The sequence below is a fragment of the Vicugna pacos genome, chromosome 33 (genome assembly GCF_048564905.1).
Source record: "Vicugna pacos chromosome 33, VicPac4, whole genome shotgun sequence".
NCBI lineage: Eukaryota > Metazoa > Chordata > Mammalia > Artiodactyla > Camelidae > Vicugna > Vicugna pacos.
Window position 1 is genome coordinate 3213580 of NC_133019.1, and position 26470 is coordinate 3240049.

Below are 26470 nucleotides of genomic sequence, written 5' to 3' on the forward strand. Positions count from 1 at the left end.
TAGAAAGCTCAAATCTTTTCCATCTAAATAGATTCTTTTCTCTCAGGGTGGGAAGGAGCTGATATTTAGGTAGGTCTCTGTTTTTGTTCTCCAAACTCTGAGAAAGGTTGCCGTTAAAGGGCGACACAACAATTAAAAGCTGTTGGGTATGAGAATGACGAGCTTGGCTGGTATGCAGTACCGTGCAGCTGAGATGATTATTCTCAATTAATGGGCAAACATTACACAATTGTCTCTTTCAAGTCCAGAGTGCTAATATATAATACACAATCAGAGGGCATTGTACATTGGAATATAACTCATTAGCCAGTGCCAATTCTTTACCCCCTAGAAATAAAATAGTCCATTGTCTATGAAAGCTGCAATTTTGAGTCTTAAACTTGCAGCTATAGACCAGGTGAAGGTTTTCTATTTGGAAAGAAACCACATGAAGTTGGGAATCGAAATTCATGTTGGGAATTCACTGTTAAGGCAAAACCAGTGTTAGTAGAATGAGGGGTGGGGGTGAGGGGAGGGGGGCTTTGACCTCCCATGCCTCCAACCAGGAACCCCATTCAAGGACTCTTGTCCAGTCTGGCTGAGGCAGCATCTGTCCTGCTGAGGGACATCCCAGAATGGACATGTCCCTGTGTGACTGCCCAGTGAATGCCAAATAGATTGGGTCATTTTACTCAGACCTGGGGGACTTGGCTGCCAGAGCGCATGCTCTGTGGATGAACTCACTTTTGCTTTTGTCCTGCGTGGCTGCCGAAGTCTGAGCAGCTCAGACAGCAAGGGACAGAGGTGAGGAGAACACACGGTGGGAGATCAGAGAAACGTGTGGAAGAGGATTGAATTACTGTTGGATCACAGGGTGTGGGAGTCTGTGGGACAGACTGAGGGGAGAGCCTGACCGGCTGGCAGGGACCTGAGAACTGTCACAGTCGGCTGTGCTGGGCCAGCTGCTTCATGTGTGCATGCAGAGTGCAGGCTAACTGGGAGCAGGAAATCTCAACAGTTACCAAAAACACCCAGCAGTCCGTCAGCCCACCCGACTGGAAAATAAAGCCTTTGGGCTCCAAATCCCCGCAAAGCAAAGTGATATCAACAGTGTTAGCCAGTTTCTTGCTTCACAGTGCATGCCTCTACCAGTCTTTCAACAGACACTGACTAATGGCTTCTAAATGTCAGGCTGGCTGTGCTAGGTGCTGGGGATGGAAGGAAATATGTTCAGTACTTCCCCCTAAGGATCTCCCCATTTAGGAAACAATTACAAAATAGGGGGGAAATGCACTAGGAGCTGGGATAAAAGAGAGCACAGGTACTGGGGTGGGGCGGGCAGGAAACAGGCACAAGATGATGCAGGCTGTGATCTGAAGCTGGAGCATTTGTACCTTCCAACCTGCCACATGAACCACTCTTCAAGTGTCACCCGACAGCGAGCCCATGCAGCAGCTGTCACTCATCCAATCCAGTTCCATATCTATGACCTCAACATGGCAAAAATATTCCTCATGGCCCTTATGGTCTAGTAGCAATTTATTGTTTTTTTCTTCTCTGTATGTTCTCTGATATATGTTTTCACATCTTGGATGTCTTTCTTTCTGAGTGTGCTATTTACTCTGGTTGGTAGGATAAGATATTAAAAGGTTGAGGCTTTAATTTTATGGACCACTTAGCTTCATTCGGAATGAGAATTAAACCCTCATAACCAGAGGTTTGCCCCTCAATCTGAGCCAGAGGCCTGGCAAATATCGACTGTGTCCTTGCTCACCAGAGCCACAGCAAGAGACACAAACAGGTTTGCTCCATTTCAAACCCCTCGTCAATACCAGACATTATGCCATCAGAAGGACACAGCCTTTAGGTGGCTGGGCAGGGTCATTATGCTCGTAAGTACTGGTAAATATGGGTGTGTGCGTGTGTGGCGTGCACGTGCATGTGTAATGTTCTGCAGTCTCCTTGAGGGCAGCAGAAACAGTAGTTACCATGAACCTACAAGCATAACCCCAGACACTGACCAGGCGCACTCCCTCCTATCCTCCATGTCCCTGCTCAACGTCCCCTCCTCAGGAGACCTTTCCCTGATCACCACCGGAGCCTAAATTCCCTGGGATTTTTGTCTCTTTTGTTCACTGCCTGCAAAACTAAAGGCCTGAACTCTTAGAATATCATATTCTACCAACAACGTGAAACAACACATTCAAAAAGAAAGGCGGCCAAGATGTGAAAACATACGCAGAGAAGAACACAAACATTAGATTGTCACTAGACCTGAGTGGCCTGGGGCATATTTTTGCCATGCTGACCACATGGACATGAGACAAGATGGGGTGAGAGGAAGCTGTCGGACACACATAATGGAAGATGCGGCAACTGAAGAGTGGTTTTTGGGACCGAGGATACTCACAGCCTCTTCAGCTTTACTCACAACTTACACGGTCCATCTTCCGTCTCCTGGTCGCAGTTCCTAGAGCAGTGCCTGACATGTGATGGGTGCTTAGGACCTTATTATTGAATGAAAAGTGCCTTTTAATGAAGCTTTCATGTGTTTCTCTTCACTTAATTTTGTAAAAAGGTAGTATGTTGACACAGTTCAACATTCATTTTGATGTAAAAAAAAAAACCCAAAATCTTGTTTTCACTCTATTCTCTGCCTGTCCAGTTCCCACATCCTGCACTGCAACCTCATCCCAGAACCACTTTTATTACTTTCCTTCCTGACTTTGTTTATGCAAATCAAATACAACTACATTTGTATTTTATTATGCAAAAGATAACATACAACTGATATTAACCTTGCTTTTTTTACTCAATAGGAGATAATTTGTTGGATAAGGAAAATGTAGTATGTATGTTTTATATATAGGACACACACACAAAGGAATATTATTTTGCCATAAAAAAGAAGGAAATCTTGCCACTTGTGATAACATGGATGGAACTTGAGGGCATCATGCTAAGTGAAATGAGTTAGACAGAAAAGACAAACACCGAATGATTTCATTTATATGTGGAATCTAAAAAAATCGAATTCATAGAAACAGAGAATAGGTTGGTGGTTGCCAGAGGCTGGGCGGAGGGAATTGGGGAAATTGGGAGAAGGTGGCCATAATGTACAGAATTCCAGTTCCAAGATAAATAAGTTCTGGAGATGTAATGTATAGCATGATGACTACAGTTAATAATACTGTACCGTAAATCTGAAAGTTGCTAAGAGAGTATATCTTAAAAATTTCCAACCCAAGAAAAAATTGTAACTATATGAAGTGATGGATGTTAACTAAATCTACTGTGGTGATCATTTTGCAGTATATGCGTACATCAAACCATTATGTTGTACACCTTAACCTAATACAGTGTTATATGTCAGCTGTTTCTCAATAAAATGGAAGGGAAAGATGTAACTTGGAGAGTCTTCATATTCAACTTGGTGTCTTCAGTTTTTTTTTTTTTACAGTTCCAGTCAATTCTTTATTGTTTGAATATCCTGCAATTTCTTAAACGAGCTCATGTGGATGGACATTTGTGTTGTTTCCTGTCTTTTGCTATTAAAAAACAAAAGCACTCTATACTATATAATAGGATAAATTCCCAGGGAGAGGACTGCTAGGTCAAACGGCTTATGTATTAGTAATTTTATATATATATATATATATTGCTTAATTGCTTTCCAGAGGGGTTATATAAATTTATATTCTCATCAGCAATGTAAAAAAAGTCTCTTTCCCCACAGCCTTGCCAATAGTTTTATCAAACTCGGAGTTTTGCTGATCTAGTAAGTTAAAAAATAATAATAATAAAAAATAATATCTTATAAGGTTTTTATCTGCATTTCTCTTGTTGTGACACAGAACACCTCTTTATTTCTATGAATGGACACATCATACCTTTCTGACCTTTCTGTTAGGTTAATAGTCTTTTTATACTTGGCTTAGAAGAAGCACATTATATATAGGGAGATTAGCCCTTTCTCTGCAATGTGAGTTTAAAAAACTTTTTTCCAGTGGTGTGTTGGTTAGTGTTTAGTAACAATCTCTGGGGAAAATAAATCCTGGTTTATAGCATTTGCCAGTTTCCATGATGTAATAATCTGCACCACAGCCAACTTCAGGCTACCAACATGACATCACTAAATGTGTACTTGGGAAGAAATGTGCAGGTTTGGCCTACTATGTAATAGCTCCAAGTACAGACACAGTAGATGTAAATCATTCCAAGGGCCTGGATGATAGCAAAATGTAGTTAAACAATTAGAGTGGCGAGTTTTTGAGTATATATTACCTTCATCTGTAACATTCTTTATTTAATTATAAGTTTATATAACTCAATTTTAAATAATGGTTGTGTTTGATAGGAAGCTTGCAAAATTTCTAAAATTTGATAATCAGCTCCTGTGAGCCAGTGCAGGCCCCCTCCAGCACACCACTGCCTTTTATTCTATTTGTCTTTTGCCTTTTTACTTTTTTGCGGGGGGGAGGGTCTGTTTTTCTATTGAATTACAGTCAGTGTACAATGTTGTGTCAATTTCTGGTTTACAGCACAATTCTTCATTCATACATGAATATACATACATTCATTTTCATATTCTTTTTCACTGTGAACTACTACAAGATACTGAATATATTGCCCTGTGCTATACAGTATAAACTTGTTTATCTATTTTATATATACCAGTCAGTATCTGCAAAACTTGAACTCCCAGTTTAGCCCTTCCCACCCCCCGGCTTTTTACTTTTTCAAATGATGTTTTTCATCATGTAAGTGTTTGATTTTGATGTAGTTTTATTTATCAGTCATATTCTTTATAACTTCAGAATTTTGAACAATGATTAGGAAGACCTTACCCATTCCAAGATTGTAAGAGAGTTTTACCATATTTTCTTCTAACACTTTCATGGTTTCATTTTTATATTTAAATCTTTAATCCATTTGGAGTATATACGAGTGTACAGTAGGAGGTGAGGCTCCTACTATCATTTTTTTCCAGTTACCTCACACCAGTTGTTGAATAGTCCATCTTTTCCCACTGATTTGTAAAGCCATCTTTATATGATATAGCTTTCTTTATTTTAATGTACATGGTATTTATCATTATTTGAATGATGTTTTAATAATTATGATAGTTTATAAACAGATTCCCTATGTCTGCTCATTTGATTCTTTAACCTGTAGTGGTAGGTTTGGTAGATTAAAATAGCTGTAATATTTCTATGCCCAGCGTACTTTCCCATCTTCTGCCTTTTGAATCTTTTAGGGAATTCTCCCTCATGCAATGTGATCCTGGAGAGGCAGTTAATTATGGTACAGTGGCCAAACACTGGGTTATATATATGGCCTAGGATGGCCAATCAAAAAATCCCAACACACAGATACATCTATCAAAATTCATCAAATTGTACATCTGAAATATGTGTAGTTCACTATACAGGGACCATACCACAATAAAGGTGTTTTTAAAAAAAGAATTTTGAAAAAAAAAAAAGAAACAAAACCCCAACACACAGTAATTGGCTAGAGTTTGGACATCTGACCTGAGCAAGGCAATATAATCTTCCCTGGAAGTGATATCTGAATGAGATTTTCTGTTGGAATTGTTAACCTGGGAGAACAAGTTTTTTAGATCTTCTTAACTGACACATAAACTAAAAGTGTCTAAGGATAAAGTCAAACAAAAACAAGCAGAGCTAAGAAATAGAGACCCGGAAAGTTCTGAAGGTATTCTTTGGGTCTCTGGATCCAATCTTGCCCAAACACCAATGCCCCTGGACATCCAGGAACAAAAGCCTACAAATTCCTTTTAAAGGGAAAAAAAGAGAAAAAAACCAAAACACTTAACCTGGTTCAGTATGGCTTCTTGTAACTTACAATAAAAGGAGCTGTAACCCTCTCCAGTAGATGTTACTGTCCCCACATTTCAGGGGAAGAAACAGGCAGGGAGACATTAAATTCAATCACAGTTATTACGTGTCTCCCACTCTTGGCTCTCACTTTCCAGGGCCCACCCTTCTGGCACTGGCAGCTCCCCACTCAGTGTGCTGTATCCCAGAGATTCTCTGATGATGACTAGGAAGAAAGATCATATAAATGTTTGGAGGCTGCTTCTTATCTTCTAAAATAGTCAAGATCCTAAATTAGATCTCTTCTATTCCTCCTCAACAGCCTTTCTTTTCCTGTAGCAAGATGAACATCTCCCCAGCCCAACTTCTCAGTATGGTCAAGGTCTCGGCTTTATCCTTGGTGTCTTTGGCTGGAGAGGTGTAAAAGTTCATTATCCAGTGATGTCACATTCAAATCTGCCCCAGAGCTCCTTTTCATATTGGGAGTAGAAATTTGATTCTCTAAAGTCCTTTTATAATTGGGAATCTCTTTATATTATCTGGAGTAGAGCATATCTTAAAAACTATTCAGAGTTAGAACCAGGTCCTTTAAAAATTGTCCTTCCTATGGAACAGCTAATACTTAGAGCTTCACAATTAAAAATGTGTTCTTTAAGCTTGAACTATAGCCTTCTGTTAAATGCAAATAGCCCCTAGAAAGGTTAGCATAGGCTTATCTCCCAAGTCACTTCTGAGATACAGCTGTGAACCATGGTCAGGGTTGGGACAAGCTGATATGACAGCTACCATTAGGAATGAATTGAATTAGACAGATTCTTTGAGCTCTGAAGGGAGGCTCTAATTTAGTGCCAGAACCAGCCATCTCATTATTTTCACATTTTCTTCTACTTGGTCATCTTTGGCATTGCTTGAGACCCTTCATGAGCTGGAATTAATATGCATCCAGAAATCATACCCAACCATTTGTAGCCTGTAACTGCAGCTGTCCTATACTGTCAGCTAGCACCAGCTCCCTGAGCAATTTACTACCTGGACAGAACTTCTTTTCACAAGTTTATCTGTTCTCAACTGTCATCCGATATTCTAGTGGATTCCTCATCTGTAAGATTTCAACTTTCCAAACAAGTTCCTACCCCAAGTTTCCGCACAGTGGCTCAGACTGTCTTTACACAACCATTTTTCTGTGGACGGCACACAACTTCATTTAGGTTACATACCAAGTGCTCCGGTGCCCTTCGGTGAAAGTCCAAGTGAAGCAAAACTATGTTGAAGAAAAAGACACCAGCAAAATGATGGAGTAGGAAGCTCTAAGCTTTCACTCCCCCATAGAAACATTAAAAAAATAAAAAGGCAGAAACTGTCTGAATCAACCTTATTGAAGCTCCAGAAAACACTCAAAGGTTTACAGCCACCAAAGAAATACCCGAACAACAAAAAGCCATCTCAAAATAGTAGGAAAGTTCTGTGGCATTTTACTTACCATTACTCTCCCTCCTCCACAACATGACAGTGGCTTCGGTCTTGAAGTGGTGGCAGCCTGGTTTCCTGTACCATTCCTCAAACTAGAAAGAGCAGAGCAGACATTATTTGCAAATTATTGTATACATCTATCCTAAACTGTGGATACCTGAAGGACTGACACAAGAGCTTGTTTCTGTTATGTCTTACTCAGAATTCAGTTGGGAAAGGCAGTGAACACTACTCCTAAAACTTGCAAGATGACCACAAACCCACAGACTCCTGGGGCAAGAGATGACTGGTGGAAACACACATTAAACCTTCAAGGGTATGGGGGAAAAGCTAGGGTGAGACTGGGGATGTAGCACATTCAAAAGCAGCAAAAAAAAAAAAAAAAACACGGGAGGATTTAGGAAGCCTTATGCACATCCAGGTAAGATGCACATTCAGAAAAGATCAGATACAATCTTAAGCTTCTACCTCAGCCTGACTGCTAACTTCAAAACAAGCCCAGCTAAGTGTTGAAGGAATGTCCTAGCACACAGCCAATCCGCAAACACTGAAAGAGTTCCTGGCATTCAAAGAAATCTTACTAGAACATCTGATTTTGAGCTGAATATGAGCTAAAGGAACAGAGACGTCAGTGATCACACCTGACAAGCAACAGCCTCTACAAAAATAGTTACAAAAACACCCAGACTACCGCAGACTTCAACAACAACAACAACAAAACCAGTCAACCCTGGGAAAGGGGAAGGATGTGAGTTCCGGAGTTATGATATGATAATAGTTAAGCGTCCAATTTTCAGCAAAAGAAGATTGTAAGGTATAGATAGAAATAGGAAAACATGGCTCATTCAAAGGAACAAAATCAATTCACAGAAACCATTCCTGAGGATGCCGAGATATCAGACTTACTAGATAAAACTTAAATATACTCAAAGGAAAACATGGATAAAGAACTCAAGGAAATTAGAAAAAAATGATATGTTAATAAAATGAGAATACTGACAAAAAGACAGAATTTATTAAAAAAAAAAAACACCAAATAGAAATTCTGAAGCTGAAAATAACAATAATTGAAATAAAAATTTCACTAGAGGGATTCAACAGTAGATTTGAGCAAACAGAATAAAGGACCAGCAAATGTGAGAATAAGACAATCAAAATTATGGAGCCTCAGGTGTGGAAATAAAGAAGAATGAAGAAAGGTGAACCAAAGGGACCATTAAGCGTACCAACATACACATTACTTGAGTCCCAGAAGAGAAGTGAGAAAGGGAGGAAAAGATTATTTGAAGAAATAATGGCAAAACATCCCACCTTTGATGAAATGCATAAACCTACAACTTTAAGAAGCCCAATGAACTCCAAGTAGGATAAACTCAAAAAGACCCAGCCAAGACATATTATAAGCAACTGTTCAAAGTTAAAGAGAGATTCTTAAAAAGCAGCAAGAGAAAAGTGAATAATCATCATACACGAGTGATCCTCAATTAGAGTATCAGCCATTTTCTCACAGGAAACCCTGCAGGCCAGAAAGACCTTGGATGAACTCTTTAAAGTACTGAAAGATATAAACTGTCAACCAAAAACTCTATGCCTGGCAAAGTTTTCCTTCAAAAATAAAGGAAAAATTAAGGCTTCTCAGATAAACAAAAGCTGAGTGAACTGATTACCACTAGGCTTCCAAACCAGAAATCCTAAAGTGAGTCTTTCAGGTTAAAATGAAAGCATGCTAGACAATAGCTTGAAGCTATATGAAGAAATAAAAATCTCTGATAAAAGATTTAAGAGAAAATATATATTCAGAATTGAAAGGAGAAATAGTCCTACAAAAATAGATGGAGACTATAATACCCTATTTTCAAGAATGAACAGAACAACCAGACAGAAGATCAATAAGGAATAGAGAACTTGAACATTATAAACCAAATATATGCATGTATGCATGTATATACAGAAAACTCCATTCAACAACAATAGAATACACATTTTCCTCAATTGCACATGAAACATTCTCCAAGAAAGACCATAAGTTAGAACACAAAACAATTCTTAATAAATTTAAAAAGACTGAAATCATGCAAAGTATCTTCCTATCAAAATACAATAAAACTAGGAATCAAAGACAGAAGGAAAATTAGAAAATTCAAAAACATGTGGAAATGAAACAACATACTCTTAAATAATAAATGAGTTAAAGAAGAAATCACAAGAGAAGTTAGAAAATACCTTGATTAAAATAAAAATGAAAACACAACATATCAAAATTTGTAGAATGCAGCAAAAGTAGTGCTAAAAGGGAAAATTACAGCTCTATAAACTTACATTAAAAAAGAAGAATGATCTCAAATCAGTAACCTAATTTTACACCTGGAACTGGTAGAGAAAATAGGGAAGCCCAATACTAGCAGACAGAAGGAAATACAGATTAGAGTGGAGGTAAATAGAGAACAGAAAAACAATAGAGAAAATCAACAAAACTAAAAAGTTGATTCTTTGAAAAACAAAATCAATGTAACTGACAATACTTTAGCTAGATTGACTAAGGAAAAAAGAGAGAAAACACAAATTACTAAATAAGAAAAAAAGTGAGGAAATTACCACTGATTTTACAGAACTAAAAAGGATTATAAGAGAATATTATGGATAATTATATGCCAACACACTGGATAATCTAGACGAAGTGGACAAATTCTTAGAAACACATAACCTACCAAAACTGACTCATGAACAAAGAGAAAATCTGAATAGACCTATAACCAGCAAGAAGATTGAATCAGAAATCAAAATCTCTCAACAAGGAAAAGCCCAGTGTCAGATGGCTTACTGGTGAATTCTACCAAACATTTAAGAAGAATTAACACCAGTCTTTCTTAAATTCTTAAAAGAAAAAACACTTGAAGAGGAGGAAATATTTTCTAACTCCTTCTATGAGGCCATCATTACCCTGATATCAAAGCCAAACAAAAATACTAAAGAAAACTACAGACCAATATCCATTAAGAATGTTGATCCATTAAGAATACTGACCCTCAACAAACTACTAGCAAACCAAATTCAGCAGCATTTTAAAAGGGTTATATACCATGGCCAAGCTAGTTTTGTTCCTGGAATGCAAGGATAGTTCAACACATGAAAATCAACCCATGTAGAAGACAATATTGATAGAATTAACAGAATGAAGGGGGGAAAAAACCAAAACTGATGCAAAAAAAAAAAAGAAAAGAATTTGAGAAAATTCTACATCCTTTCATGATAAATACAATCAATAAATTAGGAATAGAAAGAAATTTCTTCAACATGATAGAGGCTATATATGAAAAATCCACAGCTAACAAAATGTTCAAAGCTGAAAGACTGAAAGCTTTTCCTCTAAGACCAGGAAGAAGACAAGGATGCTCACTTTCACCACTTCTATTCAAAATAGTACTAGAATTTCTAGGCAGAGCAACTAGGTGGAAGGAAGGAAGGAAAGAAGGAAGGTAGGAAGAAAGGAAGAAAGAAAGGAGAGAGGGAGAAAAAAGAGGGAAGAAGGGAGAAAGAAAAGAAAGCAGGAGGAAGAAAAGAAAGAGGGAGGAAGGGAGGGGACAGAGGGGGGATGAGGAAGGGAGGGGAGTGAGGGAAGGGAAGGGAAGGGAAAGGAGGGAGGGAGGGAAGAAGAAAGGAAGGAAGGAAGGAAGGAAGAAAATGTATCCAAATTGGAAAAAAAGAAGTAAAGTTACCTGTGTTCACAGACAACATGATCTTATATGTAGAAAACTAAAAGATTCCATACAAAAACAGTTAGAACTAATTAAAAATTCAGAAAACTTGCAGAATACAAAACCAACACTCAAAAATAGTGCATTTCTATATAACAGCAACAAATAATCTGAAAATAAAAATTAAGAAAATTTCATATACAGTCACATCAGAAAGAATAAAATATTTAAGAATAAACTTAACCTAGGAGGCTAAAGAATTATGCACTTACAACAATAAAATGTTGCTGAAAGAACTTAAAGACAAAAATAAGTAGAAAGACATTCAATGTCCGTGGATCAGAAAACTTATTATTGTTAAGACATCAATACTACCAAAAGCAATGCACAGATTCAGTACTATTCCTATTAAAATCCCAATGATATTTTTTGCAGAAATAGAAAAATCCATTCTAAAATTCATACAGAATCTCAAGTCACCCCAAATAGTCAAAACAATCTTGAAAAGAAAAACAAAATTGGAGGATTCACACTTCTAAATTTCAAAACTTACTACAAAGCCACAATAATCAAAACAATGTGGTACTGGCATAAAGAAAGACATGTAGACCAATGCAATACAATAGAGACCCCAGAAATAAACTTTCACATATTTAGTCAAATAATTTTCAACAAGGATGCCAAGACTATTCAATAGGGAAAGGACAATCTTTTCAACAAATGATGCTGGGACAACTGGACATCAACATGCAAAAGAATGAAGTTGGATCCTTACCTTACATTATATGTAAAAGTTAACAAAATGGATCAATAATCTAAATACAAGAGCTGAAACTATAAAACTGTTAGAACAAAACATACAAAAACTTCACAAGTTCTATTTGTCAATGATATCTTAGATATGACACCAAAAACAAACAACAAAAGAAAAAGTAGATACATTGGAGTCCATCAAAATTAAAAATTTTTGTGAATCAAAGGACGCTACTGAGAGAGTGAAAAAGTAACCCACAAAAAGGAAGAAAATATTTGCCAATCATATATCTTATATCCAGAATATAGAAAGAACCCCAAACAACTCAACCACAGAAAAACAAACAACTCAGTTTAAAAATAGGCAAAATACTTGAAAACACATCTATCCAAAGAAGATACACAATTGGCCAACAAGCACATGAAAAGATGTTCAACATCACTAGCCATTTGGGAAATGCAAATGGAAACCACAAGGGGATGCTACAGTCAACTCTTGAACAACATGGGTTTGAACTGCACAGGTCTTACAATTGTGGATTTTTGTAAGTAAATATATACCACAGTACTCCATAATCGAGGTTGTTTGAATCCTTGGATGCTAAATGGTAGATTCCGGGGCCCAGCTTTAAAGTTATAAGTGGATTTTGACTGCATTGGGGGTCAATGCCCCAACTCCCACATCACTCAAGGGTCAACTGTACTTAACACTCAAAAGGATGGATAATACCTCAAAAAGAAAAAGAGAGAAAATTACAAGTGTTCATGGTGACGCACAGAAATTTAAACCTTTGTTCATTGCTGGGGGAAATGTAAAATGGTGCAGACACTGTGGAAACACTGTGATGGTTTCTCAAAAAGGTAAACATAGAACTATCATGTTATCTACCAATTCCACTTACAGGAAATACAGCCAAAAGAATTGAAACCAGGGACCCAAATGGATACTTGTACACAAATACTCATAGCAGCGTTATTTACAATAGTCAAAAGGTGGAGACAATCCAAGTGTCCACCAACAGATGAATGGATAACAAAATGTAGTATACGCATACAATGGAATACTTTTTAGCCTTCAAAATGAACGAAATTCTGGCACATGCTACAAAATAGATGAACACTGAAACACTACGCTAAGTGAAATAATACAGATACAAAGGGACAGATCTCTATGATTCTACTTACATGCGTTAGCAAGAATAGGCAAATTCATGGAAACAGAAAGTAGAGGTTACCAAGGGCTGTGGGAAAGGTGGAATGAGGAGTTATTGTTTAATGGATACAGAGTTCATGTTCAGAATAATGAAAGAGTTCTGAAAAGGGTTAGTGGTAATGGTTGCACAACAATTTGAATGTACTTAATGCCACTGAATTGTATACTTTAAAATGGTTAAAATGGAAATTTCATGTTGTATATATTTTACCACAATAAAAAAACTTAAACTATATTGCAGATAAAATGTATTTTCTTAGCCCTCTCAAACCACCCATTATGTGTCATTTAGTTTTTCCCCTTATTCAACCAAAATGTACTGATTGCTAACCAAATCAAATGTCAGCTCTCTGATGGGTTCTCAGCTTGCAAAGATAAACAGAATAGTCTCTGTCATAAAGGGCTTTATAATCTGGCTGGGAAGGCACGGAAGTAAAATTAACAGACAAAACCAAGTGATAAGTACCATGATATTGGTTAGTGTAGGGAAGTTATGAAGCACACAGGTAGGAGCATTTAGCTCAGGCAGGAAATATCTGGAAATACTTTCCAAAGGATGTTTGTGACTGAGCCGAGTCTCAACATATAGAAGTCAGCCAAGGGAAAGGAGCTTCTCAGGCAAGAGGATCAAATATGTAAAAAGATACAAAGAGGATATGAGCAGATTGGGAAAATATGATAACATATCACATGAAATTGGTGGGGGTGGGGTGGAGAGTGGAGGATGAATATTGAAGAGTTGGACAAGGTTCAGAAAACGGATCTCTTATGCAATATGGGAGTTTGTACTTATACTAAGGGCAATGAGTAGCCACTGTATAAGATTTCAGAAAGAGGAGTCATGTGAGCAGCTATGTCTTTAAAAGGGACCTCCCTGGTGTTCTAACGTCATTGATTTACATGTGGCTGTCCAGCTTTCCCAGTGCCACTTGCCAAAAAGACTGTTTTTTCTCCATTGTATATTCTTGCTTCCTTTGTCAAAGGTTAATTGACTGTAGGTCTGTGGAAACTGTAATTTTTTTATTTTGTTGTTTTCTTGTAAGCACAACTGCAAGTTATTTTTATGTGTAAATATATATATATGTATATTTGTTTATCCAACCATAAATTTCCATAAATTTGATTATTTTTTATGAAATAGCAAGCAGTTTACGTCTCATTTGTACAATGATGTATCTATATGGCAAAAGGTTTTGCCTATGAAAACAAAATTGCATTTCCAATATGGAATGTTCATATAAAAAAAGGAAGAGAGACCTCCCTGGCCACACTGCAGAGAATAGACAGAAGAGGGGTTCAGCCCCGAGCACACATGATGAAGGCACTGGTAATGCCCATGGAGACTAGCAGACAGAGTTAAGAAGTGTTCATGATAACAACTCAGAGGCCTAGTTACTGGTTGGATGTGAGTGATGGGAAGGCTCTTGGGTTTCTAGTTTGGGAAATTTGGTGAGTGGTAGCACAGTTCACTGACATGAGGAACTCAGAAGAAATGAGTCTGGGGCAAGAGAGATCATTTCAGTTTGGAAATGTTGCCTTGGAGGTGACTGTGGAGCAGACACAGATGGCTATTTAGGCGTGGGGTTTAGGGAAAATGCTTGATGTACAGTTACAGATTGTAGAGCCCACTGAATCGAGAGGATTTGCCTTAAATTAAAGGAACTGATGTCTAAATGTACAATCCCATTATAGAAGTAAGTATAGTCTTTCCATCCACCACAGGGTAATTTAAGGAATGGAGCAGTTTCTCTATGTGACATCAAAATCAAACCATATGGGCAGTCGCCCACTCAACTGTGCATGTGACAAGGCTTACAAGAATAAACCAATTATCAATAAACCTGGAAGCTGTCCAAACTGGTTTTCATTCTGAAGCAAAGAGAGACTTTTAATATGCATCTTGCCTACAGCAAATCAGAGCCTAAATCTCTTTTTGTATTTGAGAATCAATCCTTGGGAATCTTGTCAACAACCAGAAAAGAATAGCTATCAAACCGAAATAAAATAAAATTAAAACAAGTGCTAGTGTGCTCTATTCTTTTTTTATGAATATTCATCAGTTTCTCCCATATCTGTTCTTCTTTCCTTCCACTGCTGACAGAACGTCTTCTTCCTAGCAGGTGGATTCTATCTGCAGAATTCCTAGGGAACTAGATCACATCATATGTGGGTGAAGACACATAGTCTTTAGATAAGAAAACCCTGAGTTTGATCCCCATTCTACCATTTACATGATCATGGACAAATCTATTTATTCACTCATTCATTCATGCAACAAACACGCTTAGAGCACATTCTAACTGATAGGTTCTGTCCTAAATACACATAGTACTGAGCTGAAAATACATAGTTCTTGCTCAGAGACCAATGAGGAGGTAAACATACAAACAGAATTACAAAATAAGGTAATTTCTAGAAAATTGGGGAAAAGGTACACCTTACTCTGCTTTTTAGGAAAGCTTTACTGAGACTTGAAGGAGGAAAAGATGTTTGCCAGGTAGGAGAAGATGTAACAAGTATAAGAGATTAAAGGACCCTGGAGAGGTGGGAAACAGAGAGGGAGGGGATTGCTGGGAGAAGGAACTGCAAGACCAAAGCTGAGGAGATACTGGATAGTAAAATGCTGGGGTCCAAGAGCTTCGGGCCATTTTTATAGGGAAAGTACACAAGTGATAGATAGGAGACGCAGCTTGATGCAAAGGCAAGGGCCACGCTGCACATTCTGCCTTCTTTGTTGCCTGGAGGCACCACTGAAGCATCCTCCTCTCCACTTAGACTCAAGAAATCCTACTCGCTGGGGTCAATACTGCTCTTTCATACTATCGCTGTCTCATGGTCTCCACCTGGAAACTCCCACTCATGGTTTGGGGACTTCGACATGGTGTTCATAGATTCCTCTAAATTCTGTAACATCTTGTATTACTTGGGGTTCTCTGGAGAAAAAAACAATTAAGATATATATGTATAGAGAGAGGATTTATTTTAAGGAATTAGCTCACACAATTGTTGAGGGCTAGCAAGCCCAAAATCTTAGGGAGGCCAGCAGGCAGGAAATTCAAGTAGGTTTCTATGTTGCAGTTTTGAAGCAGAATTGCTTCTTCTTTAAGAAACCTCAATCTTTCGCCTTAAGGCCTTCAACTGATTTGATGGGGCTCACCCACATTATGGGGGGTAATTTGCTTTAAACAAAGTCTGTTAAAAAAAAGTGTATATATATATATATATATATATATATATATGTATATATATATATATAACAGTAAATATAATCACACCTTAAAAATACCTTCACAGCAACATCTAAGACTGGTGTTTAACCAAACAACTTGGCACCATTGTCTGGCCAACACAAAATTAACCATTTCACTTCTCTTGTGATTTCAAACTATGTAGGTACATCAGGCAGGGGCCTAGCAAAAAACCAGAATTTAATGAGATGAGTTTTGAGAAAGGACTATCTTTAGAGGTGCTGTCAGGTTCAAGGGCACAAATAGGAGGTGCCAAGGTACCTGTCAAGATTTGTGAAGGATGTGAGATTCTACCCTATTTGAAAGCTAACAAGACAGCCTGTTACAACTTCATGGGTGCTGAATGAAGACATGACATTCCTGGGTCAAAGATGGACAGTTGACTACTCACAGCAGTAACAGTAGCCAGAGTATCGACATTTTTGTTCTGGTTTCCCAGGCCCCAGTTCCCCCAAAATGACACAAAGGGGGCCCAATAACCACTGCACAAGCAATGGGTTAAGATACAGGCCAGGAAACCCTGAGGTTAGGAAACCAGATCTTTAATAACAGGCACAAGGCATGGCTGCCCTTTTGCTCCAGAGAGAGACTATCTTTACTTTCCAAGGCTGATCGGTATACAAACATCCTTGAGAGAGCGTCAGAACCAAGGGCACTTAGTACCTTGCTCACAACATGTGCAAAAACATGAGCGACACGTAGGGAACCATCTCCCCATAGAACTTAGAAACAAGTGGTGGTAAAAAAAAATTCTGTTGTTCAATAGGGCCAAAATGCAAGAAGAAGGAAGAGAGTTATCTGAGCTCAGTGAGATCCAGAGCCATGGAAAAGGGGCCACCAGTGGGAACTGCAGTCATAGAGACACACAGCTTCTGTTAGAAAAGCAATGCCAAAGCAGGGAGAGAATGGGAGAGAACTCTGATCTCTTTCTCTCACACTCTGACTTTTGTCCGGGGACTCCAATTGGTCAAACCCCACAAGAAGCCAGCTAGCAAGGAAACCTGGATGATATGGTTCATAGGGGTCAGTCTCCCATGTCCAAAGCAACACTGGGAGAAGACAGGAATATATCTAAGAAGTAGTGGAGAAAAACAGTCAGTATAATATATAGTCCCTCCCATATCTTAGCTTGAAAGCTACTTGACTTTCTGGGATCTAATGATGTCCACTCCACTCACTCTAGTCAACTGTTCTCAAGGCTACATGGAACTTATCAGGGCTCCTCCACCTCTGAAATATTAAGCTCAATATATCAGTCCATGACCACACTTGCTAAACCTCCAGCTGGTTTACTTTTTCCCTTTGCCTACTTGAACACCACTGCTTCTTGCATTCCACTTATTAATTCTGATTCTCATGTCCTTCTTAGTTAACTACTACATTTAATAATGCTTTCAGAAAGAGTCACTGAATGATACATTTTCATTCTTTTGACTGGCTGAAATGTTTTTGTCCTATCTGCAATACTGTGCGATAGTTTAGCCAGGTATAGAAACCTAGTGTGATGATTACTTCTTCTCATAACTTTAAAGATATTATTCCAGTGTTTTCTGGCTTCTATTCTACTCAGAGATACCAATTTAATGTTTTTAATTCTGTAGGTGGCCTTTGTCTTCTTCTCCAATTTCCTGTAGTTTTCCAATAATGTGTTTACATAAGGATTGCTATTGATTTGATTTGCTAATGAGTAAGCTTTCTTCAATTTAAGCAGTCAAGTCTTTCATAATTCTTGGAAAATCCTCAGGCCCTGTCTTTGTGATACTACCTTTCCCCCATTTCTTCTACTTTCTTTGCCTGGAAGCGACTATTAGATGTGTGTTGGATACTATATTCTACATCTCAACTTTTCTTTCATAGTCTCCATCACTTCTCTTTGTGCAATCTTTTAGATAGTTACCTTACAGCTATGTTCCAGTTCACAAACGATTCATTAATGTGTTAGTCTATAGTTGAACTCACTTACTCAGTTTTAATTTCAAAGGAAATATTTTTCATTTCTAGAAGTTCCATTTGGTTCTTCTTCAAATCTACATGGTCTATTTTCACAGAGTCCTGTTTTTTTCTTATGATTTCTATATCTTCTTTCATCTCTTTAGTTATTTTCAAAATAATTATTTTATAATATTTTCAAGAGTTTTATAAAAACAAGTTTTCAGAGTTCTAATTCTACAGATAGAATTAGATTCTGATAAGGCTGTGCATAGTGGGTCATTTCTCATATGGTTTGGGATTTTAACTATGGGTTCATCTTCAACAGGGACTAGTTTTCCTATATGAGTCTCCTAGATTATGGAAGTGTGATACATAGTGGTTTTATATTTGCACCTTCCAGGCACAAAAAGGATTTCACTGTCCAGGACAACAAGCTATCCAGGATTAGCCTTCATACTGATATCTCCTCTTCAGGAATCCCATTAACAAGAATAAGGCACATGCAGATTCAAAATCTGAACATTTTGATAGGAATGGCATATAAACACATTTCCTTATTACTTCCCTGGGAATTTTAGCTCCCACTTTCATTGAGGGGTAACTTCACCAGAGTCCTGGCTTGATTTAGGGCTCTCAGCTCCAGCTTCCTGCCTTGTTCTACCTTAAGGCTCTGTCTCTTATCTTTGTATAAGTGTTAGGAGCCCAGTACCAGCCTTTACCTCCCCGGCTGGTACATCAGGTTTACAGATCTAGCTTTTAGTTCCTCCTTCACTTTTGGACCAGGTACGTGTTTTCTATGTCTTTGCAGTGGAGAAGTTCCTCATTCTTCATTCTGCCATGATGGTAAAACTGGCAGCTCCCCTGCATTGCTACTTCTTTCTTACCTCCAATTCCTTCATTTCTCCATTTTCTACCAGGAAACTTACTCCATTCATGGCTATGGTACCACCTCAATCCAGCCTAGAATCCACAGCACACCATTCAACCATTCTGCTTCCTACAACCTAACACTGTAGGCCTCTTATTTTGCCTCACCCACCTGAGCAACATTCAAGACTGGATCTACCTGAAAAATCCTCTTTCTTATACCAAGCCGATAACAAACATAGTGCACAGTGCAAGTACGGACTTTGGAGTAAAACAGCTAAATTTGAATCCCAGCTCTGCCATTCACTAGCTGGGTAACCTTGGACAAGTTATTTAACTTATCTAAGCTTTCATGTTTCTCCAGTAAAATGTAAATAATAATAGCTATCTCAGAGTTATTGTGAGAACAAAACAAAATAGTGAAAATTAGCACAACTCCTGACACTTTCAATAAATGTAGTTGTTATCATATTCTGGAGAAAATCTCCAGACTGATACTCTCACAAATGCATCTTCTTCAACCTCAGCAAGACCCTCTGTGGGGCTTGGGGACCTTGTATGTGCTGCCTTTCCCACTTCCCACAACTGCTCTTGCAAATCTGCAAATCTGCAACATTCTCTTCAAGCCATGCACCATAGCCCTACCTTGCTCCCAGCAGGTAACTTTGCTCCCTACTTCAATGCCTTCACCATCAACTTACTGCCCTCATATGTGACTTGTATCAAATTTGGTTTTTCATGTCACTAAAATGTTTAGAGTACATGCTGTCATGTACTCTACTCATGGTAGAATACTGCCAGGCAATATTCTAGGTCCCGTGTATCCATCAATGAACAAAAGAAACAAAAATCCTTGCACTGTATAGTTTATATTCTACTGAACAGAGAAAACAATGAACAAAATAAGTAAGTGAATTGCACTGTATCTTAGAAAGTTTTAGGTATGATGAATGAAGAAAAGTAAAATGCTGGCAGGATGACAATTTTAAAAACGGTCATCAGGAAAGTTCTCACTGAAAATGTGGCATCTTAATAAAGGTGGTGAGGGAGTAAGGAAATAGAAAGTGCAGGGCCCTGAGGCGGAGATGTGCCGTGTGTGTCTGAGGAAAGCAATGAAGCCAGGATGGCTAAAGAGAGGTGAGTGACATAGAGAACCATGGGAGATAAGGCCAGAGAACTAATGAGGGGTCAGATTGTGTAGGACCTTGTAAGTCATTACCAGGACATTGAATTTCACTTTAAATTAGATGGAAAGCTTTGGAGGATTTTGAGTAGAGAGATGACATGAGATATTAAAATTTAATGGCCTCCCTCTGCTGCTGTGTTGACAATTAACTAAATAAGGTAAGAGCAGACTCAAGGAGACAAGTTAGAAGGCTATGGAAATAATCCAGGCAAGAGATGTTGGTGACTTGTATCAAGGTAGCAACAGTGAAGATAGTGAAAAATGATCAAATTCTGTATATATTTTGAAGAAAGTGCCAACAGTATTTATTAATGTACTGGATGTGAAGTGGGAGACAAATATAGGAATCAAGTATGATTCCAAGATTTTTGCCTAAGCAACTAAAAGGATAGAGATCCAGGAAATTAGTTAAGAAATACTGAGAGGATTAGGTTTTGATGAGGAGGATAAGGATGATCAGGAATTTAGTTTGGGGCATGTTAAATCTAAGATGCCCACTTAATATCCAAATGGAGATGTCAAGTAGGTCACTGGAGTCTGACATTCAAGGGAGACGTCCAAGCAGGAGATATAAATTTGGAAGTTGTCAGTATACTTATAGCTGTAAGAGAGGATGATACCACCACCAAGGGAGTGAGTGCAAATAGAAAAAAGAGTAGGTCCAGGGCCTGAGGGGGATTAGCAAAGGAGACTAAGACAGAATGTCTAGAGAGGTAGGAGGAAAATGGAGTGTGTGGTGCTGTCCTGAATGTCACATGAAGAACATTTCAAGGAGGCAATGATCAGCTCAGCCAAATGGCACTAAGTAAAAAGAGGATGGAGAACTGACCATTGGCTATAGCAATCCAGAGGTAATCAGTGACCTGGACAAAAGTAGTTTGGGTGGGAATGGAGGGAGCAAAAGCCTAACTGGAGTGGATTTAAGAGAATGGGCTCAAGTAGATACTTGTATGTCAATGTTCATAACAGCATTATTCTTGACAGCCAAATGTCAACATTCTCCTCTGACTGCTTGTCTGGTCTCTCTGAAATAGGAAGGATGGCCATTGTGGCAGACAGAGTAATGACCCCCACCAAAGATGTCCACGTCCTAATCCCTGGAACCTGTGAATGCTCACATGGTCAAACTGAATTTGCAGATGTGATTAAAGGAAGAGATGGGAAGATTTTGCTGGATTATCTGGGTAGCCCAATCTAACTGCATGAGTCCTTAGAAGTGGAAGAGGTGAATGAATATTGCTACATGCTACAACATGGAGGAAACTTGAGAACATGCTAAGTGAGAGAACACAGGCACAAAAGAGCATGTATTACATGATTCCACTTATATGAAATGTCCAGAATAGGTAAGTCCATAAGAACAATAAATTAGTGGTTGCCTGGGTATAGCGGTGGAGAGAGTAAAAGGTGACTGCTAAACAGTACAGGGTTTCTTTTGGGGGTGATGAAAATTGTTCTGTAATTGGTTGTGAAAGGTGCACAATTCTGTGAATATACTAAAGATTATCGAATTACACACTTCAAATGTGTGAATGTATAGTATGTGAACTAGATCTTCAATAAAATTATTACTAAAAATAAAAGTGGAAGAGGGAAGCAGAAAATTGGATCAGAGCAACATATGACAATGGCAATAGGGTCACAGAGTTGCTGACTTTACAGACAGCAGACCATGAGCCAAGGAATGCAGGGGGCCTCTAGAACTCAGAAAAGGTAAAGTAGTGGGTTCTGCCCTTGAGCTTCCAGAAAGGGACACAGTTCTGCCTACACCTTGATTTTAGCCCAGTGAGACCTGTGGCAAAGTTTTGACCTGTAGAACTAAAAGATAATAAACTTTTGTTGATTTAAGCCACTACATCTGTGGTCGTTCATGTTACGAGTCATCACTTGTGAGTAAGAGCAAAGAAGGTATTACAGGTTTGACAGAAGAGGTGATGTTAGGAAATAGTCATGCAGGAAAGCAAAAGAATGGATTGATTAGGAAAATGGAGCGTGACTACCAGCCAGTGTTAAGAGCACACTTAAGGGAGCTGGGAACATCTTTTCCCCTATCTAGCTGGCTATTGTGGGAGTTCTGGTTTTTTATTACCCACCACTGGGCTGTATTTCATTGATCCAAGGATGATCATCTGTTACACGTTTGGCAAATTATTACATCACATACCTAACCACAAATGATTTCTAGATTGGGTTACTGACACTGTCCTCCAAAATGAAAGCAATAGGCCATTAACTAAAGTCTTAAAACAGAACTGACCAAAAAATTAAATCCTTGCAGAGTGAGCTGTGATTATTGCTCAGTCCTTAAGACAAGCCCCAACGGAAATGTCTTCACCAACAAAGAGCACAGCACACCGCTCAAACGCACAGACCAGCCCCGCTCAGAGGGCCCTCCCCACAGCTCCTTCTCAGGGATGGCCCTGTGACATACAAACAAGGAAAACTCTCCCAGCAGACAGAACCTGGGCCACCCGTAGGGATCTTATTTCATTATTAAGGAGGAGAATTAACAACAGGACACCTGTGACTGGCTGGTCCTATGCTCCACCTTACTCAGCTCCTCCAGCAACATGTGATGTGAGGTCTGCAGCAGTGACCACCGTATGCTGCTTTCGCTTTCCTTCACTTCTAAAAGTTTTTTTTTAAGTTATGGATATCCTGTTTGTCTTTCATTGTTTTATATTTGTTGTTCTCTAGATGAACAGCATAATTTAACTCATGTGAGTTCAAGTGGGCCTCAGAGAGGCATAAATGTCGTTTCGCTCAGCAAGCGGAAGCTCGGAGTAAACGGGAGGTGGAAGATGTGACTGTGATTTGCTCGGTTGCTCAGTTTCTGGGTGCCTCTCACGGTGTGGACATTTAGCAGGCTTGAGCGTGAGTCTAGAGTCGCTAAATAGAAACCCACGATTTCCTCTGGTACTCAACAGAGGAGTGAGAAATCTGTTCCCACAGTGGAGGGAAATCCCACGGGGTTGGACCTACTGTGAGACGGCATGTCAGCCTCCAACGTGGCTCATACGTACAACATATTGCGCTTTATAGGCAATTTAAGAGATTTCCAGGGTAATTTCAACTCTGCCCAATTTTTAAGGTTTGCAACATGTGCTTGTTGCATTTAGGAATTTTCTATGATTACTACAGAAAATAAGATCAACAAGAAATGAGGTTAGATGAAACTGAGTATAGAAGCCAGTGGCATGTGAGGAATGTTGGAGACATAAAAAGAAGTAGAGCAGATGTGTTCTGAACTAGATAGAAAGGAAAGGAAGGAACAGGATGCACCAAATATTCATGATTCAGTAAATACGCGTGAGGTTCACAAGCATCCAACATTTATGAGGTCTCAGGTCAGCCACCCAGAGATGACACCATTCTGGTCCCACTGGTCCTATGTCCAAGAAATGCAGATGAAACCACAGCTACTCATCAGGCTAATTGATGAGACAGAGATAGTTGCAGGGATGCTCGCTCCTGCATCTTTCTAACAGACAGGTATGTATGATGGCTCCGTGCCCCTTTAGTCTGCGAGACCCCCTTGTTCAGACTAAACTCTGATTCTCTTAACGCCACCACTAGAGAGGAAAGCTGGCACAACAGGGGAAAGACAGGAATATGAACATTGCATAGTCCAGATTCAGGTGGTGTGGTTCTTCTATCCCGCTTTAGACTTATTCAAAGTGTGTTCTTCTACACCACCTCTCTCCCCTTACTTCTCACTGTGTTTTAAACGTTTTTGATAAACTACATGATTTGAGGTTTTTGGCTTGGTTCTCTCTTCTGTGGCCTCTGGGATATCTTTGCCTATTAAGGGCCTTGGAGGTTATCATTGGCCCAAGGTAATTTCTCATGCGGCAGGAGCTGACTTTAGAATCTTTGCAACAGATTGTGACTCTACTGTTTTTAGGGTCATTAAAATTGTTATTTATCTCATAGGTTGTAAAATTGTGTACAATCATATCCAGACACTATTAATAGAAATTCTGGGAATCAGAGATGAATGTGGTAGCTGGTCATATCTTAGAATAGTTTCTCATTGAGGAAGCAAGGTATCTATTGTTCTATGTGGGGAAGGTGTATTATGACATTTGGACATATGGACAAGAGAATTTATGATACTGGATGTAGGGGAAGAAATATGTGTGTGCCCTCTATGAGACTGTCTGCCTGGCAGGCCCTCTCCTCCTGGAAATTACTACTCAGCATTCACATATCTGGCATGGAAGCTACATGTTCCTGTAGTGCCCACTGCCTGGATTTCAGTTGTTTTAGGGATGGGTACTTGAGCTAAGTCAATAAGCCCTTCTCTGGGATTTCTGAATTTAGGACTCAAAGAATTGAGGTCAGTTCCTCTCCAGTGTAGACATTTGTGTAGTATATTCTTACAGACTGTAGTATATTAGGATTTTAACCTGATACCTTGGGTTCTAGAGCCAGATTGCTTAGACGTGAATCCGGACTCTGACATTTATAATCTATGCGAACTTGGGCAAGTGGCTTAACATCACTTCAGTTCCTTATCTGTCAATTAGAGACAATTACAATATCTACTTCATAAGGTTATAATGAATATTAGAAGAACTTAGAATATCACCTTGTACTCAATAAGTGTTAGTTATCTTTACTCTTTACAAATCAAGACAAATGTTTTATTTTCCCCAAATCTGACTTCAATTCAGTGTTACTCAATTCAACATTTTTTTTTTGCACACATACTATATTCCAAGCATTAAGTTAAGCTTAGGGGAAAAAATTATGCCAAAATAGACATGGCCTCTGCCTTCTTGAATCTTACAGTTTAGCGGGGGAGACAAATATTAACCAAATAATCAATAAATATTCATAATACAAACTATAAGATGTGCTATGGACAAGTAGAAGGTGGCATGAGAGGTTACAATTGGAGCACCAATCTAGTCTTCCTTAAGAAAGCAATGTAAGAGTTAGTAAAGGAAGAGGACATCGGAGAAAGCTTTCCTGGTAGAAGGGTCATGTGCAAAGGCCCTCCGAGGCTTGGTGGTAGTGAGAAAAGGAGGAGGAAAATAGCATGAAATGAGGCTGGAGAAACAGGAAGGGACCAGATCATTCAGAACTTTGCAAGATGAATAGGATACTGAAGGTTCAAAATCTTGGAGGTTAGGTTAAGGATTTTTGATCAGGAATGGTAGCAGTTGAAAATGAGAGTAGACAGGGTTGAGAGATACTTAGTAAAAGGGAAAGAATCAAGCATTTATCCCACTTTCTTACATAAACTATACCACTGGATAATCAAATAACTGAAGAGGGGTGATTTCGCTTTGTAGAAACATTGCAGCTACTAAATGAGAAATGATTGAATTTTATCACCATTTTAAAACTCCTAATGAATGAACTGATGCAGACATCATTCATCAACAGCCATTAACATTATAAAAAGAGAGACAGGTGCAAACTGTGTGTCTCCTAAAGGAAAAATACAGCACCTACCTATGAAGTTATCCTGCCAAAAAATTGAACCTGAATCTGATAAAAACACCTAGATCTTACCATCAATGTACAGAAAATACAGAGGACAAGGAAACATGTTAAAGTACACCATGGGGATGCAACTAACAAAACTGGGCTTGTGGCAAAAACTACAGGACAAACAACCTAGTTTCTTAATTAAAAAAAAAAATACTAGGAAAATAAAGAAAGAAAAAAATACAAAGGACTTTAAAAATGTACTAACCAAACACAGTATAACTCCTCACTGAAACATTTGGTTAAAAAAAATTGTAACATGTATGAGTCTGTTGGAAATGTGAATACTAACTGGAAGTTTTATATTAAATCATCGTTTTTAACTGTGATAATGGCATCGAGACTTTTTTTAAAAGTTGGTCTCTTTTAGAAATATAGACTAAAATATTTACATAGAAAATCATATGATATCTGGAATTTTCTTCAAAATAATATCAGAAGGGGGAAGATGGATGGGGGTATGGATAAGGCAACACTGGCCAATGACTGGATTTGGGGGCTTGGCTGTTAGGTACAAGTTTATAAAGTTTTTCACTTTTCTTTCTATTTTTTTTTTGTATGTTTGAAATTCTCACAATAAAAAGGGTGTTTATTTTAAAAGAAATTTGGAAAGCGAAAATGACATAATTTTTAAATAGACTGGGTTAGGGAGGTATCAGAGATGACCCTGGGGTTCTGATGCTTGTGCTGGATCTAAAGTGGTATGCTTTAGCAATTAGAAAACAGTGAGCAAGAATCCTGTCTTCAGAGGAAGGCCATTCATCTGTCTTGGACACGTTGAGTCTGAG

At 38.5% G+C, this 26470-nt stretch overlaps 1 long non-coding RNA gene across 4 annotated transcripts in view; it reads right to left on the reverse strand.

Moving 5' to 3' along the window:
* The window catches only part of LOC116276707 (uncharacterized), an 85802-nt gene that overhangs the window by 54415 nt on the left and 4917 nt on the right, over positions 1-26470 (reverse strand). For all 4 annotated transcript variants that reach the window (XR_012066688.1, XR_012066690.1, XR_012066689.1 and 1 more), the window contains one exon: positions 7300-7381. This is a non-coding gene — a long non-coding RNA (uncharacterized lncRNA). The remainder of the gene's footprint in view (positions 1-7299; positions 7382-26470) is intronic.